Genomic DNA, 25211 nt, shown 5'->3' with positions numbered 1-25211 from the left:
CTGGGGTAGAAGATGTGCTGTTGTAGGTAGTAGGAAGGTACCTACTTCCACACCCCTCGTACATTTGTATACACATACATGTTACCTACTCGGCAGAGGAATAAACGAGGCTTTCACTCTCCCCAAATTCAACGTTTTTTGAGCGGGAATACTTTTTTATGTGATTAGAATTGAAGGAGAAATTTCCGGGTATTCTACTATGGAAGTAAGAGTCAATCAAATTGGCGCAAAGCACTAGAGTCAAAGAGTCACAAGTCAAGAGCCGGAAGAACAGACGAATACCTACCTACCTTGTTGGATGTGGATGTGGATGAAGCAAGGAGTTTTTACCTTTTTTAATTCAGTGAAGTACGTATGTGTGTGTATTTATTTGTTAATGTGACGACCGCACAGCTACTTAAGGAGACTGTGCCTCCCCAAGCTGAAAAATCTTCTCACAAAAATTTCAATTTAAAAAAAAAAATTATTTCAGCTACAAAACCAGTAATGTATTTTTCATCTTACCGCTCTAGCTCACTGAAAACTCACGGACCGCCACTGCTCCCGTGGGAGAATCATCGTTGCCTAGCCAGGTTCCGCTCACTCCCATAGGCGGAGCACGCCGGATTACTTTGTTGGTGTTAGTGCGCTCCCGGCATCCTTCGCGGGCAGTTGTTTTTGTGTTGTTGCTGATCTTGAATGTTGTGGAAAGTTTTTGCGACACATGGTTTTTAACAAAATGGGGGATAGTGCTGGACATTCCAGGCAAAAAAGAGGAAATGATTTCCAAAACATCGCGAGTCCATCTAGGCCAAAGAGATCCCGTATAAATGACAGTGATATTGAAGAAGAACTATTATGGGAAGTTAGTGGTGATGAAAAGTGTCCAGGAGATGATAGCAGTGATACGCTAGATTCAGAAGATGGTGATGATTTGCAATTATCGATTCAATCTTCTGCTCTACTCATTTCAGGTGAATCTCCCTATAATGCAGTCTCTACCTACTCTGTTTTACGGCCTGATGCTACTACATCACAACAATCATTAAGTGGAGAGTGGTCTATGACAAGTGAAATGAAAACTGACATAGAATTTCGGAAAGAAAGGATTTTTCGTGGTAATGTTGGTCCTGAACCCATTGATTTCTTTTCATTTTTTGTAGATGAGACTTTTCTCAAAATGATTTGTGAGGAGAGCAATATGTATGCTCAGGAAGAATATTGTTCAGAAGGCGTTAAGAATCAATCTCGGATAAAATCCTGGAAGAAGCTTAATGTAGATGAGTTAAAAATATTTTTGGGCCTTCTTCTGCACATGGGAAATATTAACCTTCCTAGGATTCAAGATTATTGGAAAAAAAATCGCCTCTATAATATTCCCATTTTTGGTGAAATGATGGGTAGAAATCGATTCCTGTTAATATTCAAATGCCTGCACTTTTCTTCAAATACAGATATTATTGATCCATTGGTCAAAATTAAGAAAGTTATTGACTATTTCAATCTTAAGATGGATGAATGTTATTATCCTTCAAAGGAACTATCTTTAGATGAAAGTATGGTTCTCTGGAGAGGTCGTCTAAAGTTTAGAGAGCACATAAAGAATAAGAAGCACAAATATGGCATCAAACTGTACATGCTCACGGAACCCGATGGAACTGTCTTAAAATTTAGAGTTTATACAGGGACTAGTGATTCCGGTTTTGCCGGCAAAGGCCACACCGAGAAGGTAGTCATGAAGCTTATGGAAGGAAAATTAGGTAATGGCCATTCCCTCTACATGGACAAATATTACAATAGCTTTGAATTAGGTAAACAACTTCTAGACAATGATACCTATTGCACCGGTATCTTGCGCAAGGATTTGAAGGGAATCCCTAAGAATGTAATAAACAAAAATTTGAAAAAAGGAGAAAATATTTCTTTGTTTCGTGAAGGTATCCACATTGGAAGATGGAAGGATAAGAGGCCTGTGATATATCTAAGCACCGAATTCGATGCAAAAATGGGAACTGATCCTAATAAAAGTGGACAAATATCCACAAAACCTAAAGCCATCCTCCAATATGATAAGTTCATGTCAGGTGTAGATCGCCGAGACCAAATGATGTCTTACTACCCCTGTGAGCAAAATACCTTTCGTTGGTATAAAAAGTTGTTCGTACACACCCTTCAACTTTTGCTAGTAAATTCGCATAAATTTTACAACAGATATTCACCATCCAAAAAGCTGAATTTATACGACTACAGATTGGCAGTAATTAACGCACTATTACCAGAAGAACCATCTCCAAATCCTACCACCAGAATAATTGATTCTTCTGATCATCTAGGCAAAACTGCTCCTTGTGTTGATGGTAATGCTTCAAAAAGTCATACGCGTATCAGAAAAATTAATACTGCTCATAAAATAAGCAAAATTTCTATTTGTGTTGATGGTAATGCGGCAAAAAGTCATACGCGTATAAAACGCAAGACTTGTCGACACTGTTCAAAAGCCGGAAAACGTAAGGATACAATATATCATTGCAACTCGTGTGATGATAAGCCCGGCCTATGTTTGGAATGTTTTGACAGTTATCACCAGGGCCGGCCCAATGCGGGCGCAAGTAGAGCATCCCGCTCCGGGCGGCGAATTGCCAAGGCGCTGATAACACCTACACATCGCCCTTGAGATTATTTTCAGAAAACGGCGCTACACAAACATACAAATCAACCAAATATTATTGATTATGTGATCACGTACCTATGCGTCTTCTGGGTTTGAGAAGCCGGGGGGCCAAAATTTTACTCCCACCAGGAACCGTTTGACTCAGGGCCGGCCATGGTTATCATTTACATTCTGGAATTTATTGACGTAATCTTACATAATGATGGCTTCTTTTATAATACTGACCATCATTTAATATTTTCAATATTGTATTCAATAAATAATTACATTAAACAAAACTAAACAGAACTTCCATGGGCGGTGTCGGTATTTTAGGTAAAAATTCAATCCTAAATGCCGGATTCGCCTATGGAAGTGATTTTTTTATTGTTTTTTCCTCATTTGAAAAACATACACAATTTATTTTCATGCAACTAGGTCCATATAATTTGTTATATGGATTAAAACAAAAAAAAAAACTTTGGCGCACGTCAATCTTTGATAGAAGAAAAGCAAGCAAAAAGCCAGAAGTGTGTGTGAGAAAATACTTTAGTCAAATAGGAGCAGGGCCAAATGGGTTCCTTGGTGTACGCCGGAAGTTATCAATATTAGAAGATTCGAACTTATTAATTGTTGTAATAATAAATTTTTAAATGATATGCCCATCAGTGTAATATATAATTGAAAATGAAAATAATACTAATAAATTTAAACGATATATGAATATGACATAGAAAAATAAAAGGATTAAAAAATTGGTAAGACAGACATCCTGGTTTCGATTCCCGGTTAAAACTGTTACTTTTTTTCTGTGTCTTGTTATGTTTCGTTTAGATTTATTAGTATTATCTTCTTTTATTAATTTAAAGTTAGTTATTAATATGTAAAGGTTACACTAGTTACCTAATTTTTCTTGCTCCGAGTTCTGTGAAAATGTGGTTCACTTCAAAGACTTGCAACCGATTTTAAATCTGTAAGAGTGTGAAATGTTTTACAAGTATATAATATTTTAAAGTTACAACACGATCAGCATACAACAAATCGGCAAAGGAATGCAAGAGAATCATTAATAGGTCAAAATTCGAACACGACCTGCAGATCAGCAAAAAGCTGGCTGCCTGCCCGCATGGCAGCAGAGCATTCTGGTCGCTTGCGGGCTCAATAGGTCGAAATTTTTGCAAACCCAGTTTGCCACCTCTTACCAGACCTGACGGCTCACTAGCAAACACCGCCACCGAAAAGGCTAACCTATTAGGGAAAATGTTTGCGGAAAACTCGACCCTCGACGACGGGGGTGCTGTTCCGCCGTCGGTTCCTCACTGCGGCTTCTATATGAAAAAGCTGAGGATACGGCATCGGGATGTACTCCACGTCATACGGGGGCTCGATGTTAACAAAGCTAGTGGACCTGATGGAATACCTGCCCTGGTATTGCAGAGGTGTGCTGCGGAAATAGTTCCAGTTTTGACAAAGCTCTTCAAAATGTCCCCGAAGTGTGGCACTGTGCCCTCTGGTTGGAAAAAAGCGGTAATTCACCCTATTCCCAAGAAAGGTGACCGCTCCAACCCGGTCAACTACCGCCCCATAGCGATCACATCAGTTCTGTCCAAAGTGATGGAACGTGTGATCAACGACAAACTGCTCACATACCTCGAGAAGAACAAAATTATCAACGACCGTCAATACGGATTCCGGCGGAACCGCTCGTGCGGTGATCTTCTCGCGTATGTGACGCATGTTTGGGGGCGGTGCCTGGAACGTCACGGTGAGACCCAAACGGTCGCACTAGACATATCCAAGGCCTTTGACCGGGTCTGGCACCGAGGACTTGTCAACAAATTGCATTCTTACAGACTTCCCGCATCCCTGTGTACGTGGATTGCTGACTTTTTAAGGGATAGGTCGATTCAGGCGGTTGCTGACGGTTTCACCTCTTCCTCGCACTCCATAAATGCTGGCGTCCCACAGGGATCGGTTCTGTCTCCGACTTTGTTTTTGTTGCACATCAATGACCTTTTGACATGTGCACCGATTCATTGTTACGCGGATGACAGTACAGTTCATGATAGCTTTTTGTTTGATAAGCCCCCAAAGGGCACACAAACTCCAAAAATTTAATGTTTCAAAGACCCAATCCTGTCTGATTACGTCTAAAAGGGATCCAAATGATAATCTAGTCTCCTTCAACGGAAGCAATCTTCCGAACAGGCCTTCCATTGATATGCTTGGTGTAACTATAAGTGACCAGCTCAGGTACGGGGGCTCCATCGAAGCCAGAGTAAAGTTGGCCTCTCAGAAGCTGGGCGTACTATACAGGGCCCGCAGATACTTTAATAGTACACAACTGCTCACCCTGTACAAATCGCAAGTGCGTCCTACTGTCGAATTTGGCAGCCATCTCTGGTCTGGAGCCCCAAAATACCTGAAAAAAACCCTTGACTCTGTGCAGAAACGGGCGGTCCGTTTGATAGATTCCCCAATCTTAACAAACGGACTGCAATCTTTAGAGCACAGGCGTCAGGTAGGTATGCTGTCCTTGTTCTATCGGTATTACAATGGAAGATGCTCTGAGGAACTAGCGTCATTGATCCCTTCGGCACCGGTGCATAGTCGGGATACACGCCAAACGCGCGCCCAACATTTGTACACAGTTGACACTTGTCAGATGAGAACGGGTCGCTTCTACGATTCGTTCTTAAGTTCAGTTCCTAAGTACAGCTCGGCTGTGGAACGAACTGCCGGCCTCTGTGTTTCCTCCCTCCTACAACATGGGACTCTTCAAGACCCATGTTCACTCCTTCCTCTCCACAAAAAGACCCTCCACACAGCATCCCCAAAGATGACATAGGCCCTGAGGGAAATTATTTTCTTCAGGGCCTCCTGTGTGGAGTAAATATAAAAAAAAACGATTTTGATAACAATATTGATTTATATTTGCAAAAACAGGTCGGCAAAAGTAGTTATTTTATTACGCCACGCCATAAGGCACTTTTATCATGCCATATTTTGTCCACGCAAAGATAACAAAAGGTGCCACAGCGCGAGCGCCCCAATAGTCTGTTCGAATCCATAGCACAGGCAAACAATTCTATGTACTAAATTATTTTTGTACTGTGAGACTGTTAAGACGAGACGACGTAAGTGAAGAAGCCATGCACAAAAATAAGCGACCCGCGGCTATGGTGTATTGAACAGACCTGCGGTTGAATTTGCCTTGGCAAATCTCTAAAATAAAAATAAATCAATAAAGTGATGAAGTCGTATAAAAACAATATTCGGCGCACGGCCCGGCGTAATGGCGTACCTACGGTCAAATTTGCCCCAGCAGGCCTATAAAATTATTTTTCCGTGGGGTTTATTTGAATTATTTCTCATGAAAATTTTATTAAAATCTCAGATGTTTTTAGAGGAATCCCTCGGGAAGTGACTAATTCATCGTCTAGAAAAATAAAATCTGGTTCTTCCCGATAATTTAATAGTAAAAAACGTTTAATTTTTTTTTTAACCGTTTTACATAAAATATTTTAACTGTAATATAATTTTTTTATAAATATATATCTCTAAAAATAATATATATGCTATTGTTACGAATTCGTATGAATTAATTAAATGTGAGCTTCGAGCAAACCCCCCGTCATTAGAGTTGTATCGCCTTTTCCTAAGTTTCTGGCTCGCGTGCATAAAGTAAGAACTATCACCAGTTTGAAGGTCACCCAACTGTTGAAACGCATTAGCATGTAATAAAGAATAAAGTCACCCTCTTCCAATAAATATCATAAATTGGGGATAACATGGGGGATGGGGGATGTGGGTTGGAGAGTGGGGGTGCAGTTCGCGATGGGGGAACAAGGAGACACGTCAGCTCAGCTATTATACAAATATACACAAACTAAATCGGGAATCTGTCTCTTGTAAATGTTCCAAAAATATTTTCTCTCAAAAATGCAATCTTCCCATGTTATTTTGTTGTATGGACAGGAATGTAATATTATTTATGCGGGTAGATTTTTGGTAACAAATGAAAATATAATAAGAAAATGAATAAGAGAGATCTTGTACAATAAAATTTAATATGTCACCCGTAAATAATTACCTGCCCTCCGTGGTCGAGGGATAAGACTCTCGACTAGCAATCCGAAGGTCGCGGGTTCGTTTCCGGGCGTGTGCAAGTAAATTTTATTTGATTGATTTGTGTTATTTCAAAATGTATTCCTTATAACATGTAGTATATTTTCGGCACGTTCCAGAGTGGAAGATACTCTCAGTGTCGCCCTGGTGTAAGACCACTATTCGGAATTGAAAAGTTGCTTGAATTGGTTTTAGCTATGTTTGGTGATCAGATCTTAGTAACCAAACACTTCCCCACCTTCATCTTACCTATCTCCTTGCCCTTCCCACTACGTTCAACTTCACAACATACCCCAATTAGGGATGCTATAGTTTCACCGGCTCGAGACGGTTGGTATCATTTGTGTGAGGTAATTAAAAAAACAGTTTAAAGTCCTCCAGAATTCAAAAAGGTACCTACTTGATTTTTTTCTCTATGACTGAGATAAAAAAGCAGTGGCGTAACTGCTGCCTGAACAGATGTAACTCGAATGGGCTGGTGGCGCTTTTTTGTGAAATACCTACACCCCAAGTGCGCTCTCAGAGGCTAGACAAACAAACTTGAATAAAACGAAAAAGTGTGCTACTTAAGAAAAAATCAGTTAGAAAATCTATCTTATTAACCTTTAGATGCCCAGGTGATAAGTTCAGTTTTATATGAACTATATGAACAATAAATTTTTAATAAAATAAAATGATGAAACGCAATCTAGCTACAAGTAAAAACATTGACTTTTCAGAGTGAACATTCTTTTTATCAGTTGAGCAGTGCTTTTAAGCCGGGGGTTCTGATTATTTTACTACGCCACTGATCCAAAAGCCAAAAACAACAATTCATATAAAAGATACAAAACTCCGCTGAAATAATATTTACTTATTTAATTATTTATTTAAAAATTTATGAATTACAATAAAATCATAAGACGCTCATCTCACTAGTAAAATTCATTTGTCGAATGTGTAGCTTTGCAATTATAATAAATATTTTACACGTTAACTTAGTATAATATTGAACATATAACCTATAAAATTATTACAAAATTTAAAAAAAGTACAAATATTCAAATTAAAATTACAGCTGGGCGTTTATAGTTGACTAAATGAGTATTAGAAAGTAACTTTTTTGGCTTATCAGCCACGATCATAGGGTGACCACACAGACAACGACAAGAGGGATAGAATAAAAATGGGTAAATACTAAGAAGTAATGGGTAAATACTAAGTAAATAAATATAAGCAAATTAAGTGCACAATAACAATTATGCCGCATCATGGTTTGGCCTATTCCAGCATATCGCTCGATACGATCGATATGCTGAAATCGGCCAACCCACGAGAATATAGCACGCTTATAGCGTGGTCTGTCACAGGCTTAAAGAAGAATCCATTCTAGTGTTGCGCATTTATTGCGAGCTTTTGGCAGTAACAATGTTCTTGAAAATTATAAAGAGAGCCTGAATATTGTACAACTGCTTTACTGTCATAATCTTTATTTTATTTTATTTAGAATTAATAAAATAAAGATTATGACAGTAAAGCAATTGTACAATATACAGGCTCTCTTTATAATTTTCAAGCACATTGTTACTACCAAAAGCTCGCAATAACAATGTTCTTGAAAATTATAAAGAGAGCCTGTATGTTGTACAACTGCTTTACTGTCATAATCTTTATTTTATTTTATTTAGAATTAACGGCAAATGTGCCATTTACGTGCATGAAAGTTATTGACACCATTATAATACATACAATATGGAAAGAAATGAAGAATTATAAGATTAAATAAGTTAACAAGAAGAAATAATACACATTGGTACAAATATGTTAAAAGAAATAATAAAAAATAAAAAAAAACAACAACATCAAAAAAACTGTTAAACAGTGATCTCATTACTATAAACTGTATATGCTAAGATGTATTTTTTAAAGAAAGTTACGAATAACCTGAAAATATTTGAAAATCTACTGCCACCACAGTAACAGGAATAATCTCCCACTACCATCACAGTAAGCGTTTAATCAGAAAATATTTTCCTGTCGATATAGGCATATTAAAAAAACATCAGCTAACATTGCATACGAGTCTACATGATATGGTGTGTAATCTATTTTTAACAGAATTGTAGCCTGAAACCGTAGTATGATTGTTACAATAATACATACGAGGAAACCTTGATCTAACGGTAGGAACATGAAATTATGAAGGTAATTGATACCTACCTGTTTTTTTATTAGACTCTCTCAATTGCGTTGATTCAAAATCATCATAAAAGGGTTGCATATGCATAGCAGTTAATAAAAATGTACTCGGCACTCGTGGCTCGTAGGTATCTAGATACAGCGCTTTTACATTAGGGAGAATCCTTTGTTAGGAAGTCATTAGCCGTGACTGAAGATTGACTTTTGAAAAAATAACCGCGGTTGGGACTCAGGACGTTAAATTTTAAACATGATTAATATGGACCTTTTTAAAATTCAATTGTTGCCATAGACACGAAAATAGTATTACCTACTTAGTACATCGGTAGACTAACTTTTTGTCTTGTTGCTGTACCTGCAAGTATCTACAGAGGAACCCAGAATAGTGATTAAATTAGGAGTATGAATGATAATGAAAATATATTAATTAGCTAATAGTTTTTTATTGTTATTGTTAAAATCCTGATTTCAGAACTAACCCCCGGTAGCTAAATTGTATAAAATCATAATGTAGTGCATTTTTTATTTTTTATTTTATAATTTATCTTATTCAAAACAATTAACCTTTTCACATTCCGTGAAGGAACGATTGCGTGTACACCCCATTGTTTATTTTGTTAAAATTTGGTATTAGATTATGAGGTAACCTTACAAGTATTTAATTAAATATGTATATATATTATTATTAAGGTGAATTCATGTAATAATACGAATTAAGAGTTACAAATCTGAAGATGCACGTTGGAAGGTGGAACCGATCAGGTCTAATATAAATAAGTGGAACAAAGTTATGAAGGTTTCTAAATCATTATTTCACAAGAATATCAGGTCCTTCCGGAAGAAATTCTCTAAATGATAGTGAGAACCCTATCAAAAACCGTAGAACAAGAACTAAGAAGAAGTAAGCGCAGAACCAGACAGACGCGGATAGCGACTTTATTTTATACTATTTACTGGTGAATATTTATGAGGTTAGTCTACCTGTTCACGTCCTGTTAAATGTATGAAATTATTTTAACTAAATATTTTAATAAAATGGCCTGCCTGCAATACATGCAATAACAACGCAGGCTAATGTTTATTATGATATTTTTTTATGCTGCTAAAAATACTTTCCAATATCAAAAATCCCTGCCTGGAGTCCTGTTGTTAATCAATCTAAAACAAATAAACAAACTGTGTTATTTATTCCCACCGCGTGCACTTGAGCACGCCTTATAGCTATAATGATATTTTTTTGTAAACATCGGCCCCATGTGCAAGGCTACAGCCAGCTAACTGGAAACTGGATGCACATCTCCCCCTAAACTATACTCTAAACTGGCCTGGTACATAATCTCGACGCAACTCCTGACATATTATAATATATTCCTTGAAATAGGCAGAGTTTTTTTCATGGGGTCTTTGGGTACCAGAGACGAGTAAAGTGTCCGGTATATGAGTCTCTCTCCAATACCCCGAAGGCGGGTCTTATTCGACTCATTGTAAGCTCAAGCTGCCTACTGCTGCTACCTTCTAGCTGCATCGCCGATGTGTTGAACACCGAGCAATGCAACGGGATTTATTTTTCAGTCCACCGCGGCAGCTCCGTGAGGATTGTATTGTTGCACACGCTTTTTAACTCCGTGCTGACTGAAGTATTCAGTATTATTTGCTTGCCAGTCAAGATTGAGTCGGGGAACGCGTCCCATTAGATTGTTATTTTATTCTCTTTTGCGACCTATCAAATCCCGACATGAATAAATAATCAAGAATGTGAATTTAGAATTTGTTAGTTTACATTTCAGTATTTGAAGTTCGTTCCTCTCGGGCGTGCGTGCTTCCAGCGGAAGTATTCCGTGAATAATAAACACAAACTAATAAACTTTTGAGTGACGTTTGGTATTATAACGATTCGTACGAATAATTTATCTGTTTTGTTGATGAACTTTTGAATTGATCACTGGTGGAACGCGATACGACAGTTCATTGATAATCTGTTATTATTATTTATTCCGACCGACACGGCATCAAAATGATTTCGTAAGTACTGTTTGTGTTTTTTTTCTATGCAATGTCATTACATAACTAATTAATTGTTATTGCTTTTTGCATGCTGCTTTTATTCCTTGGAATTTGTGATTCGTGATGTAGGTATACAGAAAAAAATAGAAAATCCTTTCCAATCTTACAAACAACGAGTTCAAATGTTATGAATATCGTATTAAATTAATATTTTTAACTATCCACATTTTTCGCGAAATTAATTAGGTAATAAATAACAATGAAAACAACTATTTCCTATCTAGCTTCACGGCAACGGTTGTAGGTAAAATTAAACTTTTTTTGTACACTTGCATGTAAACAATTTTTTATTCAAAACTATTGATCGTGGATATTTAAAAAATATTTGTATAATATCTTCGAGAGTATATAATACTATACACCTTTGTTCTTTGAGATAATCTTTGCTTCATCCACATCCACACACTTTGTATAAATTCCGTGTTATTGAAATCCCCCGCTAAAACAGCTTTACTTGATGGTGTCATGCCTTCCCGCTACCCGAACATCCCTACTTCTTTGAAAGTATGCTAACGTCTCCAAATTATTTGAAAATCACGTAATAAAAAATAATATTTACCGGTTCGTTGGTGTATTTTTGCACGAAATAACCATTATTTTTTACAGTAATGCACCCTACTCATGTAGACGTGATAGGTAAGTATTTTCAATAAATTTTTCACGAACATAACTGATTACAGTGTTACTGTTTATCTAATTATAATACATTCATTAATAATATCAACAAAAAAACTTAATTAATCGCTTATAATTGTAATGCTACGAAAAAAACACGATGGTATTTAGCGGTGTGACTCGTTATTCTGATCAATTATTATAAACACAAGTATTTAATAACTTAGCGTCTAATCATAAATACTAGTTTCTCTAGTTCGTATGTTGTTATTATTTATGTAGGTAAGGAATTTTTAGTCGATAATTTGGAGATCACGGATGGACTATGAAACGTGTTATCCGAGACGAATCTCAACTTACAGCGTTCATGCGCCAGGACTAATGTTATTCTGTACTGTTTCTAGTTTGTACCAAATAGTCTGCGTTCTGTTTAGTGGTTCATCTCACATTCACATCTCTTCTCCACGTCCCCCGCACGGGAGTTGGGGTGAGGGGGGTTATTCAAAGGGAAGTAAGGGGGAAGTGGACCCTGTATGTAGTTTGTAGTTGTTAGTTATTTTTTTGTTAGTTCGTGGTAGAATACAGGCGTATCCTAGATTACGGCCACTTTACGATACGACTAATAGACGATAATATTATTTATGCTGCAGTTGATCGATCCTATGGCATAACATTCAGATTGTTTTATCGAGGTTATAATTATTATAAATACTAACTAACTAAAGGGGTAGGCAGTGTATGAACCGCCAAACGTCTCGGTCTTTGCTTAATTTACATTCATACGTCGTCTCAAACATGCCCTCCTGTTATTATGACTCTTAACATGGCCCCACTCTGGTATTTATTTCAATTGTTCCTTCCTTGGGCGACCCCGACTTCTTCTTCTTCTATTAAACACCTCAATAGATTATTTAGGTTATAAGACTACCCACACACTTTATACTGCAACGAATTATTATTTTTACTAGGTAATTATTTACTAGTAATTGTTACTACCCGAACCTAGATGTCGCGAGTTCAACTCTCGGCGTGTGTTAATAATTTGTAATAATAATGTTTTCTTTGGTTTTTATCAAAGAGTAGGTAAATTTGCATCTTGTAAGAAAAAGACCACAATTCAGAATCAAAACGCTTGAAATGACACTTGCCAAGTTTGGTGACCAGATCTGAACAGCCAGATATTTCCTCTTCCCCATCTCAATATTCAACTTCCCCGCATAACAACTTATCCCAGTTGGATTTGCCACAGTCCCACTGGCTTCGGCTGTTGTAACTATAAAGCGTTTTCCACATAGTAAAAATATATTAAGAGGAAGCTACAAGCTAAAAATGTGTATATTCTTGGTATACCTTATATTGTAGGTAATAGGCATTACATTCGCTTGACAAACGAAGTCTAGAAATGTTTGATTTGAAGCAAAAAACTGTTTTTATTTATTTTGCGAATAATTAATATTAATAATAAAGAAAGCAAAAAATGTAATCAAGTGAAACTGTCACTGATAATCTTAGCTATTATACTGTATTTTTTAAGGTTGTTTTGTTTACGCGTACATATATTTCTATTGAAAAAATATTTTTTTTAGTAGTTTACATTTATATTTTTTTAATGAGTAATTTATTTTTTTATTTGTATGCTACTCAAGCGAAACGATAGGAAAACCTTAAATTTTAATTACCTTAACCTTAACCTTAAATTAAAATATTACTTATGATTAATGCGTGCTTTGATTTTGATTTTAATGCGTAATTTGATGCAACCCAATCTGAACGTAACGCGAGGTATCGCTCTAACACGATAGAATCAATCGGAGCTAGTTGTTGTTCTACCACTATAATCCTTCCTGCCCTTTGTGGCACTGCGTTGTACCACTATCCCACCATGCTTTATGCTTTGTCTATGGGAAATCACTACAAAAGAATAACACGGCAACGATGAACATCACCAAACAAACTCTCCCGATCTATTATTATTCTTTATAATATTTATTTCATTCATAAAAAATAATCGGCTTAAAAATTATGCTGCACGTTTTGTACGATAATATTATATTGACGATCGGAACAGTCAGTGGGAACAATAATTCATGGATTAGTTGTAATATATTGAAAGGGAACTTTATTAGTTATTAACATTAGGTACCTACCGTATTTATTTAGGATATAATATATGTTCTGCAATAAAATCATATATTGCGTATGGGCGTTTTACACGATGCTTTTTTTCGTCCAGTTTCCATATGGGTTCTCTTTTCATATTATGGATTCATGACGCATTATATTTTAGTACAGTTAAGGACATTATTGGATCTGGTAATTTTTTTTTACCACTCATATTTAATTTCCCTCAGGGCCTATGTCATCTCATATTTGAGAATCCTGTGTGTAGGGTCTTTTTAAGGAAATGAAGGAGATGAAGTTCTGAGAAGGAAAAGGGTATGAGGAGTGGGTAGGAATCTAGGGGGCAGTGACTGACGTATGAATCCACCCCTCCCGCTGCAGTACAAGTCATGGGTCGAGAGAGACCAATTGGAGAAATCAAAGGGTCTCCACAAATCGGCCTCTCCCGATCCGGCCAGCCACGCAGGTGGTGGGCTGGCACAACCGCGCGCCAAGACCTGAACTCACCTTACCAAATGAACTCAGGCACCTGTGCTAAGTCACCAAACGTTTCCAAACGTTTTATGTAGCTATAAATATACTTTTGAAACTGTTAAAAAAATTGGTATCCTCTCTACTAGACCGCGTATTCATCACAAAAGGTCGAAATAAAATGACATAGCTTAAGTCCGCCTACTGACTTACTACTACTACTAGTGATGAGGACTAAGAAATAAAATTACTATTAATAAATTCATTACTTTTTAATTTTTTGTAAGTAAGTACTACGTTTTATTTAGTCGCTAAAATATGGAAATGTTGCATGTTTGTTTGATTTTATATTTAAAATGTTCATTAAAAAACATGTTTTTACTACTGCACGTGAACGTGTATTACTTATGGCATTGTGAATTTCATTAAAAGTATTTTCGATGCTTGTCGGTAGCAACGCCAAAGTAAAATGTCGGACCCTAATGTAATCTACGGTTATGTTCAAGGTATTACCATTTTTCACGATTTAGTGCCGTTCCAAAATATTATTTCTTCTCTAATGGCACCTATCTGTATGATATCGTAATTATGAAAAAAGTGATCGTTAAGGCAAGGATTTTTCAAATGAGTTCCGATATAGTTTTCATATGGGGATAGGTATGGTATCGTGTAAAGCGCCCATTACGGACTCGTGCCATATTTATCTGCTTTATTTCACGATTGTTAAGGTCTTAAAAGATTCTCTTATGGTACGTATACATTTGCGAACCTAAACGCGAACCGAGCCACGAATTACGGGAAAGGAGCGAAGCAAGTACAAGCGGCGTTTCACGCCATTTGCGGTTGCTTCGTTCCTTTCCCATAAGTTGAGGTTCAATTCGCCAGTTCTACTTGAATTATCTTATGGTTGTACGTAGCAAACAAAGATACTACAAAGCCTCGTTAGTTATTTCTAAAATATGTACATCCCTAAGATTTATAACAATTTTTAAGTTTTATTTATTTGTTAATTTAGAATTTTATTTTCAATTCTAAGAAACCATGTATCAATAATTTATTCTTACATTTTAGTGTCCAGGTCATCATCAAATATACTTATTTCGGTTGGTGTGTGAAATGTCCAATATTCCTGTGTGATATTATTCTCGTTCAATGAACTCAAATTTGCTTTGAATTTTGTGCCATTTTCTATAATAGAACTGATTGTGCAAGACATAAAAGCGATTATGTAGGTACATACTAATAAACTTTTTACAAATTGTAATTATAATATCCCATCAGTTTTTACGGGTCTTACATAAGTAAGCAACAAAGAATGTCGTATCTGATAATCAAATCGTAAAAAAAAACTTGAAGTGGGTTGGTAGTTACCTATATTGAGAGGCATTCAACGATTCGAACGTTTTTACAATCCTCAAGCCAAGAATTCGCATTAGTTTTTTTGTCAATCTCCGTGGGCCTTGGTAGATAGAATAACGAACAATAATTCAATTAATTCCGCAACAACAGATCAAATTGACACATGCATCGTGTCAAACTGACGCCTGTCGTTAAAAAGTTTATCGCTGTCACCATCATGAGGGTTAATACGCCGACAGATGTATATAAAACCAGATGGATTGAATCTCTGATTGAACGTCTTAGAAGTCGTATTTTATGAGAGAAAACGAAGAAATCGGAATAGTTTACTGACCTGAAGACTGGCTCCATGAAAGGAAACGGGAAAGTAATAAAACACTCGTCCCACATAGAAACATCTCAGCCAACATTCGATCAAATTAACTTTATAAAAATGGCTCGTAAATAATTGTAGGCTGGGTGATTGACGACTTGTTTTTTTCTCACTGTCTCGGTGTATTTTTAGGCCTCAACTAGTCCACAGTCTCCACTTACCACAGAACATAGGATGTCCATTGTGGCATTCAGGTCGTATCGCATATTAGTCTTGGTAATCGATATTATTGGGAAACAATGCATCCTGAATTAATTGTACAACTTTGCAGTCTAATGTCTTTTACCGTCATCATCGTAGGCGGTACAATGTGATATGTTTTAAAGAATTATTATCCATTTTATGGGGTCAATAGACTCAAAAGTGATCAAAATTCAAAACCACTGTGGTAATAATAGATTCCTTGGTTATTAATATTTGTTAATAATAATCAAATGAATTTACCTATTGTTTAGCGGACCTTTTAACGAGCATTATGCAAGATTTTCAGTAGTATGCCTTCACCTCAATTATACATAGAGAAAACAATGCCTGCGTCAAACTATAATAATAATAATAATGTGAAAAAATTATCTAGTTAATTACTAGATACAAACACAAGATAGACCCCGTCAACTGCAAATTCGCCATACTAAAATAATCCAAATAATAGTAGGCACTGCCGCCTACAACACAAATCACAAAAGAAAACAAATCTTTGTCATTACAGCTAGTCGTAAATGATCGATTCTAGTTCGTACTCCTTATATTCTAAATGATATCAAACTCAGGAGTTTAGGAGAACTAAGCGCACAAACAGACAGACGCGGATAGCGACTTTGTTTTAAACTGTTTAGAGATGAATAAATTGTGAAATTACACAAAATTAATCAAACAAAATTTACTTGGGCACGCCGGGATTTGAGCCCGCAACCTCCAGCTTGCTAGTCGAGAGCCTTACCCCTTCGACCACGGAAGCCGTTGAGTCCTAGCTAAATATTACTTGGGCACGCCGGGATTTGAGCCCGCAACCTCCAGCTTGCTAGTCGAGAGCCTTACCCCTTCGACCACGGAAGCCGTTGAGTCCTAGCTAAATATTACTTGGGCACGCCGGGATTTGAGCCCGCAACCTCCAGCTTGCTAGTCGAGAGCCTTACCCCTTCGACCACGGAAGCCGTTGAGTCCTAGCTAAATATTACTTAGGCACGCCGGGATTTGAGCCCGCAACCTCCAGCTTGCTAGTCGAGAGCCTTACCCCTTCGACCACGGAAGCCGTTGAGTCCTAGCTAAATATTACTTGGGCACGCCGGGATTTGAGCCCGCAACCTCCAGCTTGCTAGTCGAGAGCCTTACCCCTTCGACCACGGAAGCCGTTGAGTCCTAGCTAAATATTACTTGGGCACGCCGGGATTTGAGCCCGCAACCTCCAGCTTGCTAGTCGAGAGCCTTACCCCTTCGACCACGGAAGCCGTTGAGTCCTAGCTAAATATTACTTGCGCACGCCGGGATTTGAGCCCGCAACCTCCAGCTTGCTAGTCGAGAGCCTTACCCCTTCGACCACGGAAGCCGTTGAGTCCTAGCTAAATATTACTTGCGCACGCCGGGATTTGAGCCCGCAACCTCCAGCTTGCTAGTCGAGAGCCTTACCCCTTCGACCACGGAAGCCGTTGAGTCCTAGCTAAATATTACTTGGGCACGCCGGGATTTGAGCCCGCAACCTCCAGCTTGCTAGTCGAGAGCCTTACCCCTTCGACCACGGAAGCCGTTGAGTCCTAGCTAAATATTACTTGGGCACGCCGGGATTTGAGCCCGCAACCTCCAGCTTGCTAGTCGAGAGCCTTACCCCTTCGACCACGGAAGCCGTTGAGTCCTAGCTAAATATTACTTGCGCACGCCGGGATTTGAGCCCGCAACCTCCAGCTTGCTAGTCGAGAGCCTTACCCCTTCGACCACGGAAGCCGTTGAGTCCTAGCTAAATATTACTTGGGCACGCCGGGATTTGAGCCCGCAACCTCCAGCTTGCTAGTCGAGAGCCTTACCCCTTCGACCACGGAAGCCGTTGAGTCCTAGCTAAATATTACTTGGGCACGCCGGGATTTGAGCCCGCAACCTCCAGCTTGCTAGTCGAGAGCCTTACCCCTTCGACCACGGAAGCCGTTGAGTCCTAGCTAAATATTACTTGGGCACGCCGGGATTTGAGCCCGCAACCTCCAGCTTGCTAGTCGAGAGCCTTACCCCTTCGACCACGGAAGCCGTTGAGTCCTAGCTAAATATTAAAATGTTTGCTGACGTGTACCCGGTGTTGCTGGGTGTTATCCTTAGGAGATAGACGTATACCATCACGGACTCTTCTGTATGCCTTTTAAAGATACTAGCTGTTTTGCCCGTTGCAGGCAACTAATTGGTTAGAGTACTAAGCGGTTTGATGTTTGAATGTGGATGAAGCGAGGAATGTGTGACTACACTTAATCTTTTACCTGTTGCAAGCAACTAATACCTACATTCATTTTCACGGTTACGGCGCGGCAAAGGCACAAAAAAGACAATAAGCTTTCGTTCCTTATCACAATAATGCTGCAGCTCTTTCTTACACACTAAATAATGGCGAGGTAAACAATGAACATCATTTTTCATCTCTTACTACTCTGTATTGCACAATTGGACATAAGTCCGTTAGTAAATAAATAAGCAGTTTCTATAGCGATGTTTTTTTTAAATACTAGTCGGTTCTGTTTCTGATAATTCCAAGAAGATTTACTGAACTTTAGTTATTAATTGATTTAATTTGCTGTATACTTTAGAAGAATTTAGCTAGGCCTAAACGACCTTGAAATTCTACACTCTGTCAACACTAACACAACAACACTCTGTCGACTTCTAACCAAATAGAGACCTCCCATTTCCGCTTCCTTTCAAATTAATAATTAACATTACATCCCACACAACGTGAAATTGCCAATTAAAAATTTCGTTGATTCCAGTGCCGGGTCGCCTTATTTGGGCGGCTGTAAGTTTGCCTGAGAAATAATATTTATTTGGTAACTTTAGTAATGAGTTCGTAAATGACTTAATTCTCATTTATGCCGTATGTACGTTTACGTTCAAAATGTCTATTAATTATTAGAAGGTTGGTCGCTAGACGAAATCGAGGCGATGCACTGCGTAGATGGCGATAAGATTTAAATTCCCGATCAAAATCAGACGCCTGTTTTAATTTATGCAAGAAAAAAACATTGCCAAAAAGTGTGTTTTGTTTTATTTAGGCACAAATATTTAATTTTTTTATGATTATTTTCTGAGGAACTTAATTTGTCACATCATACAATAAAACCATAACCGAAAAGGGGTTCGGAAGTAGAAGATTTCGATATTTATAGAAGTTTTCATGGGCTTGATACTTATTTTTTTTCTGGGCTTAAAAAAATTATTGGTTATTTCAAAGGCCAATATGTGTTTACTAGCAGTATTTAATTAAAGCCTCTAAAAGATTTGTAAGCGATCGAATTTTATACCAAAAACACATGATTTGACATTACTTTGAAGTGCTTGCCAATGTGAGTAAATATTACACTTACCATAAAAATACTAACAGCCTTACTCATAAATGTGATGCATATTTTATACAATTGATAAACAACCGTCTATGTTAAATCCTTACTAATATTAACTGACACTTAACGCCATAAAATATTTCATGGAAAGATAAATAAATTGTTTACACAGCCAAAGAAGGTTGTTTATCTAATGTATAAGCTTAAAATTTCTCATCGAATTTCGGAATATTTCCTAGGTATTTTAGATGTGCTACATATGTCTTCTTTTTTGAAGATGTCATAAAAGTAAACCATTTTTAGAAACTAGATAAAATCTTTATGAATTAGAATATTTTAATGTTAACCACGTAAAAAATTAACAAAAATAACTCTCCAAAATTCAAAAATTTTTGAAATACGAAATTTTTGAATTTAGGGAATCTGCAAAAAAATTGTTACATCACTTTTTATCTCGTCCAGACAAAAATATAATAATAATTCCGAGACAATAACATAAAAGAAATTCTATTTTGGATTCATCGTTTGTTAGTTATGTTGGATTTATATTTACCTACATATGCATATGGCATTAAAATATCACTTTCACGGAATTTTTATTAAATTTACGCGGTAACAGTATATTAAAAAATGTCAGAATTAATCAAACTTTTTCAAGACTTCTTGTGTCAGTCTGCCAAAATGCAGCGTTGCCAATTATTTCGCAGCCAGTTAAAGACATTTTTTATTAGTAACAATTCGAAACACACAAAACAATTTTATTCATCACATAGTAAAAGCCTATTTTTTTCTAATTTTACCTAATTTTGTTCATCATATAGTAATGGATACCTTATTTAATTCATCACATAGTAATGGATACCAACTTTTATTCATCACCTAGTAATAAATAAAAATATGTATTAATTTGATCTTTTGTCTCTTCAAAGCGCGATATTGATTACATTATGTGTCAATAATATCACTACATAATATTGCATCATCAACATTATTACGGGATAATTTGAACCATTTTTATATGATTTATCCGACAAATATATTAGTGGCCACTCGCAGCGGGCTATGCGAAATTAAAATTATAAACTCTCCTTCAAATGAGCCAACTTTGGAAAGTTCAAGTTGGTGCTTCAAAAGTAACGGGTTTTAATAACTACGCACAGTTCAAGAGTGGACCTTTCAAATACCCGTAGTAAACTGCATAATATTAGAGTACCTTACCATTATTAATGGTTCATTATAAATTTAATTTCGTTTCATTAAAATTGCGGCACTGTATCGCAATCCGTTGAAATAATCCATCGCATCACGCTCAACTATTTGGAATAGTGTTTACGAGTGACATAATCGGTATAAATACGAATATTTATACAGCTATAATGACGTTCTGAACGTTAACGATCGATTCGTGCTGGCAACCAACTTTACTAATGATGATGAACTGGAGGCGGAGGTCATATCTCATCTGGGAATCCAGTTGGACCCCAATTAATGACAAACTGAAATAATTGCAACACGACTCAAATCTTCGTAATTGAATTACTTTAATTTTTTACTGGATATACTAATCGTACAGTTTCATTTTACCGGCAAATTCATGTCCATGACAATGAATATCGTTATTAATACTTTGAAGAAGTAATACAAATAAATCTAAACAAAACCTTAAAGAAATCAAGACACAGAAAAATAAAAGGATACAGTTTCAACTGGGAATCAAGCCAGTATCTCTTTCCTAACGGCACAACGCCTCAACTAAATCGCCATTGGGACTTAATTATTTTATGTCATTTTTTCAATCTCATATCTCAAATTCAGAATTAATAATATTATCTTCAACTATTACTAAGGCTTTTAACTACTGGCTTAAAGTTAGAGACTTACAACGAACCATATCATATCCATATACCTACACGTGTTTGATGCGTATGATCTTGGAAAGTAAAATATTAAGTAAACATATTTCTATTTTGGAAACCGTTAATAAATTCGTGGCATAATTTAATTATATAATATCATAGACTTAGTACTTAAATTTGGAAGTAAGTCCATAAAACAACATAAACTTTGAGTTTAAAGTTCAACTTTCCCAATAAAATCAGACATAAAAATTTGTTCATGAAATAACGTTTTATTCTTTATCCACCATTTTTCCATATTCCATAATAAAGTATTTTGTTTTTATGTTGTGCTCATTTAGAAGTTTTTGTCTTAAAAAATAAACACGTAAAAGCCCAGCTGGGCCTGAAAAATCTTAAATATATAAATACTGTTTATCTTTTCAAGTGACTTCGAATATGATCTATTATTTCCTGATTAAGTGGATTCTCTAGGTATTTTTTTTATAAACGTTTGCATGTCTGGCAAATGAATAAACTGGATGTTCTCAAAGAAACGGAGCATTAAACAAAACTTTTGAAAACTTTTGATGGGTCAATATTTGAAGACTGCTTCAAATATTGACCCATCAAATCATTCCAAACAACAATATGATATTAAACGTATCGTTGTGACAGTTATTATAATCTGTCTTGTCTTTTTTTACACTCATTACGAGCGATAGTAATTGACCTACGAATTCAAGAAATAAATAGCTATACAAATTTAATGAAACCAGAACTGTACGCCAGAGCTGTGACTGCTTATTTTCTGCTTTATAGCTCGATTTATGAATCATTTTTAATGATGTAAAAAAAACGCAACCAGAAATTTCCTGGCATCATAAAAGCGTATAATTTAAAAAAAAAGAGTTTTTTTAACACAGAGAAGCCACAATGGATCTAAAACAAAGCATTAAAAACATATTCAACATTTAAGACGCAAAACAAAACAAAGGGAGTTTGGCGCGCTTTTGTTGCGAAGTTCCGCGGTGACAGCGGCAAACGGGTGGTAAAGTGGGAGGAAGTTCGATCGCGCCTGTTCCGGGGAACCCTTTGTCTGGGGGGTGTTCCCTACTCGGGTGTGCGGTAACTAAGGGAAACCACCACCGCTATGGGCGGGTGGGAGTGGGGGTGGGGGTGCAAGAATCAACCCTCCGTGTGGAGCGGGTGGGGGGGAGTGTCGAACGCACCATTGTGTGCATTCGGCTGGTTGGTTATTACGGTAGGTACCTGCTGAAGTAGTACACACGTACATAATAATAAAACCCTTGCAATTAGGATAACATGCAAGCTTTCGTGAAAATGGTAACACGCAAATTGTACACTTTGAATTTTTTTCGCTCGGGATAAAACGTACCAGTTACCTATTACGTTATCAAGTAGAAAATTTTATGTTTCATCCAGTGTGTATCGAGGGCTTTCGGTTAAATAAAATATTTCATTTATTTGTTTGTATATTTTATTTAATAAGTTGAAAAAATCACAGGAATTTGTTGTTCCTCTTTAAAACTTTAATAACATTATATGTATTTGATAATTTCAATAAAGAGGAATTGTTGATTTATTCTAAAAACATTTTGCAGAAATGTACAAAAATAATAAAGAAAGTTGAATAGTCTCTCCTTAAGAATAGCAAGAAAATAATCTAAAGAAAACGAGTTATTATTTTTATTTGTAGAACGCCCGCATTCCGTTCAACATATTGGGAATTTTACTTCTAGAAAAATAACTTTCAATTCTGGAAAGGATTTTGTTTGTCATTCAAATGGCGATTTATGAATATCTCAGAAAAGAATAATAAGAAAAAGTCAGCAAACACGTTCTGTTACGCTGTTTTTTTAATGATAATAATGCATACTTCGCATAGACAAGTGGCTCATAACCTGTTTTATTGGAAACAATGGCTTTTTAATCTAATAATCAACAACTAACAGCTTCTGCGTCTGCGGGGAAGAATTTTAATTATATTATTATTATTTTTTTAAAAGAAAGACAAACATTTCCGGGTTACTAATAACTTGACAATAATTGAAAATCTCCTACTACCATTACAGTAAGCGGAAAATGTTGCTTGTGTTATGATGGAGGACTTTGTGAATAAATGTATGTTTATTTATTTTTTAAATTTGTTGAAATGAATGTGACCTTACTGGGGTACCAAAGTTCCGAGGTCACATGGTACATGGTAATTTGCGTGAATTATAAATTATAAATTTGGTCAAGTTTTTTAGTACGTTAACTTTTTTTACGTAATTTTGTAAGCATTCAAAATATATAAGAGGTAAATTATCAAGCGAAATAATAGAAGAAAACAACATAATACCTACAAGAAAAATGTACAGTGGTAAAACATACAAAAGAAAAACATAACATTATACAAGAAAAATGTATAGTGTCTAAATATACAAAAGAAAAACATAACATTATACAAGAAAAATGTATAGTAATAAAACATACAAAAGAAAAACATAACATTATACAAGAACAATGTATGGTGGTAAAACATACAAAAGAAAAACATAACATTATACGAGAACAATCTATGGTGGTAAAACATACAAAAGAAAAACATAATATAAGGTTAATCTTTGTTAGGTTGCAAAATTTTATCTATATTCTTCCTTCCCGTCTCCATAATCCATGTATTAATACTTCTTTGAAAGTCGGTTATTTTATTTAATGGTTTTTATTGCAAGAGGGAGGATATTAAATAGTTTTATGGAGAAATATTGCAAATTTCTTTACACGAAAGTCGTTTTAGTTGTAGGTTGGTTAAATGTATGTTGTCATCAGGATCTTGTGAATTGACTCGAGTTTGTGTGTGCAAGGTTATCCTGGTTTTTGAATGCATAAATTAAAATATCTTTTGAAAATAATTGCTTCAGAGACATTACATTTAAGGAATTAAAAACATAGTCTTTAGGGGTTCTGATGGGTATTCTAAGTATAATTTTAAAATTTAGCCTTTTGTGTTGTGAAGACTGGTTTTAGAATGGAACTTCCCCATCTTGGGAGTTTCAATTTAGATTTTGATCAATAATTATTCCTAGGTACTTTATCATTTGATTTTCATTCAATTTTGGGTAGTTGCAAGGATCTTCTTTGTTCACTTTTAAACAATTTTTGGCAGTTGTAAAGATCTTCGTGGTTCACTTTTAAACAATTTTGGGCATGTTTAGGTTTGTATTTAGGTTATCTGTAAGTTTATTATGGATTTTAAATTTAATATATTTAGTTTTTGTGTCATTTAAGGTTACTGGATTTAAATCATGCCATTTTTTTACCCTATTCATCCCTACTTCAGCTTTTTCGAATACAGTCTCCCTCGGCTTTCCGTGGAAGAGAAGAAATGTATTATCTGCGAAACTAATGACTGAGCTGTGACAGTTTAGATTACACAGATCAATAATATATATCAGGAATAAAACCAGGCCTAAGACACTGCCTGGGAAACTGCAATTGAACACACTACGCCTGGGTGCGACCCAAACGCGATGTCAACTCGGCCACCGACCGATGGTTGAACTGATTATACTACCGCAGACCCTTGGAAAATCATGGGATACTATAATTGTAGGATTTGTGAATGTGAAGTTGGAAGTATTTATAAAATATTTGCCTCTGGATCATTGCCACAGCAAAAAAAATATTGTCAATTTTATTTATAACATAATATTTTTTTGTTATTGTTAAATGGAAGTTTACAAATATAATAAAATAAAATATAATAAATTTTGAATACAGGTAGGTACTTACTTTATCGCTGGTCTGAATTCACAAAATCAATTCCAATTTCTAAAATATTAAAACAACTTTGATTTCATTGAACGTGAATAATTTTACGCGGTAATATTTCGCTTCACGCA

The 25211-nt window shown here is 36.2% G+C and overlaps 1 protein-coding gene across 4 annotated transcripts in view; it reads left to right on the top strand.

The window, feature by feature from the left end:
• The first annotated feature begins 10520 nt into the window (after positions 1 to 10520).
• OtopLa (proton channel otopetrin-like a) overlaps positions 10521 to 25211 on the top strand; it is a 106783-nt gene continuing 92092 nt past the window's right edge. For all 4 annotated transcript variants that reach the window (XM_089631710.1, XM_089631712.1, XM_089631709.1 and 1 more), the window contains exon 1: positions 10521 to 10957. The gene's annotated coding sequence lies outside the window, so the exon portion shown is untranslated. The remainder of the gene's footprint in view (positions 10958 to 25211) is intronic.

Source organism: Hesperophylax consimilis, chromosome 5, assembly GCF_061612785.1.
Source record: "Hesperophylax consimilis isolate HC1 chromosome 5, BYU_Hcon_1.0, whole genome shotgun sequence".
NCBI classification, from domain to species: domain Eukaryota; kingdom Metazoa; phylum Arthropoda; class Insecta; order Trichoptera; family Limnephilidae; genus Hesperophylax; species Hesperophylax consimilis.
Note: the sequence above shows the minus strand (reverse complement) of the source record. Positions and strands in the feature narration are given on the sequence as shown.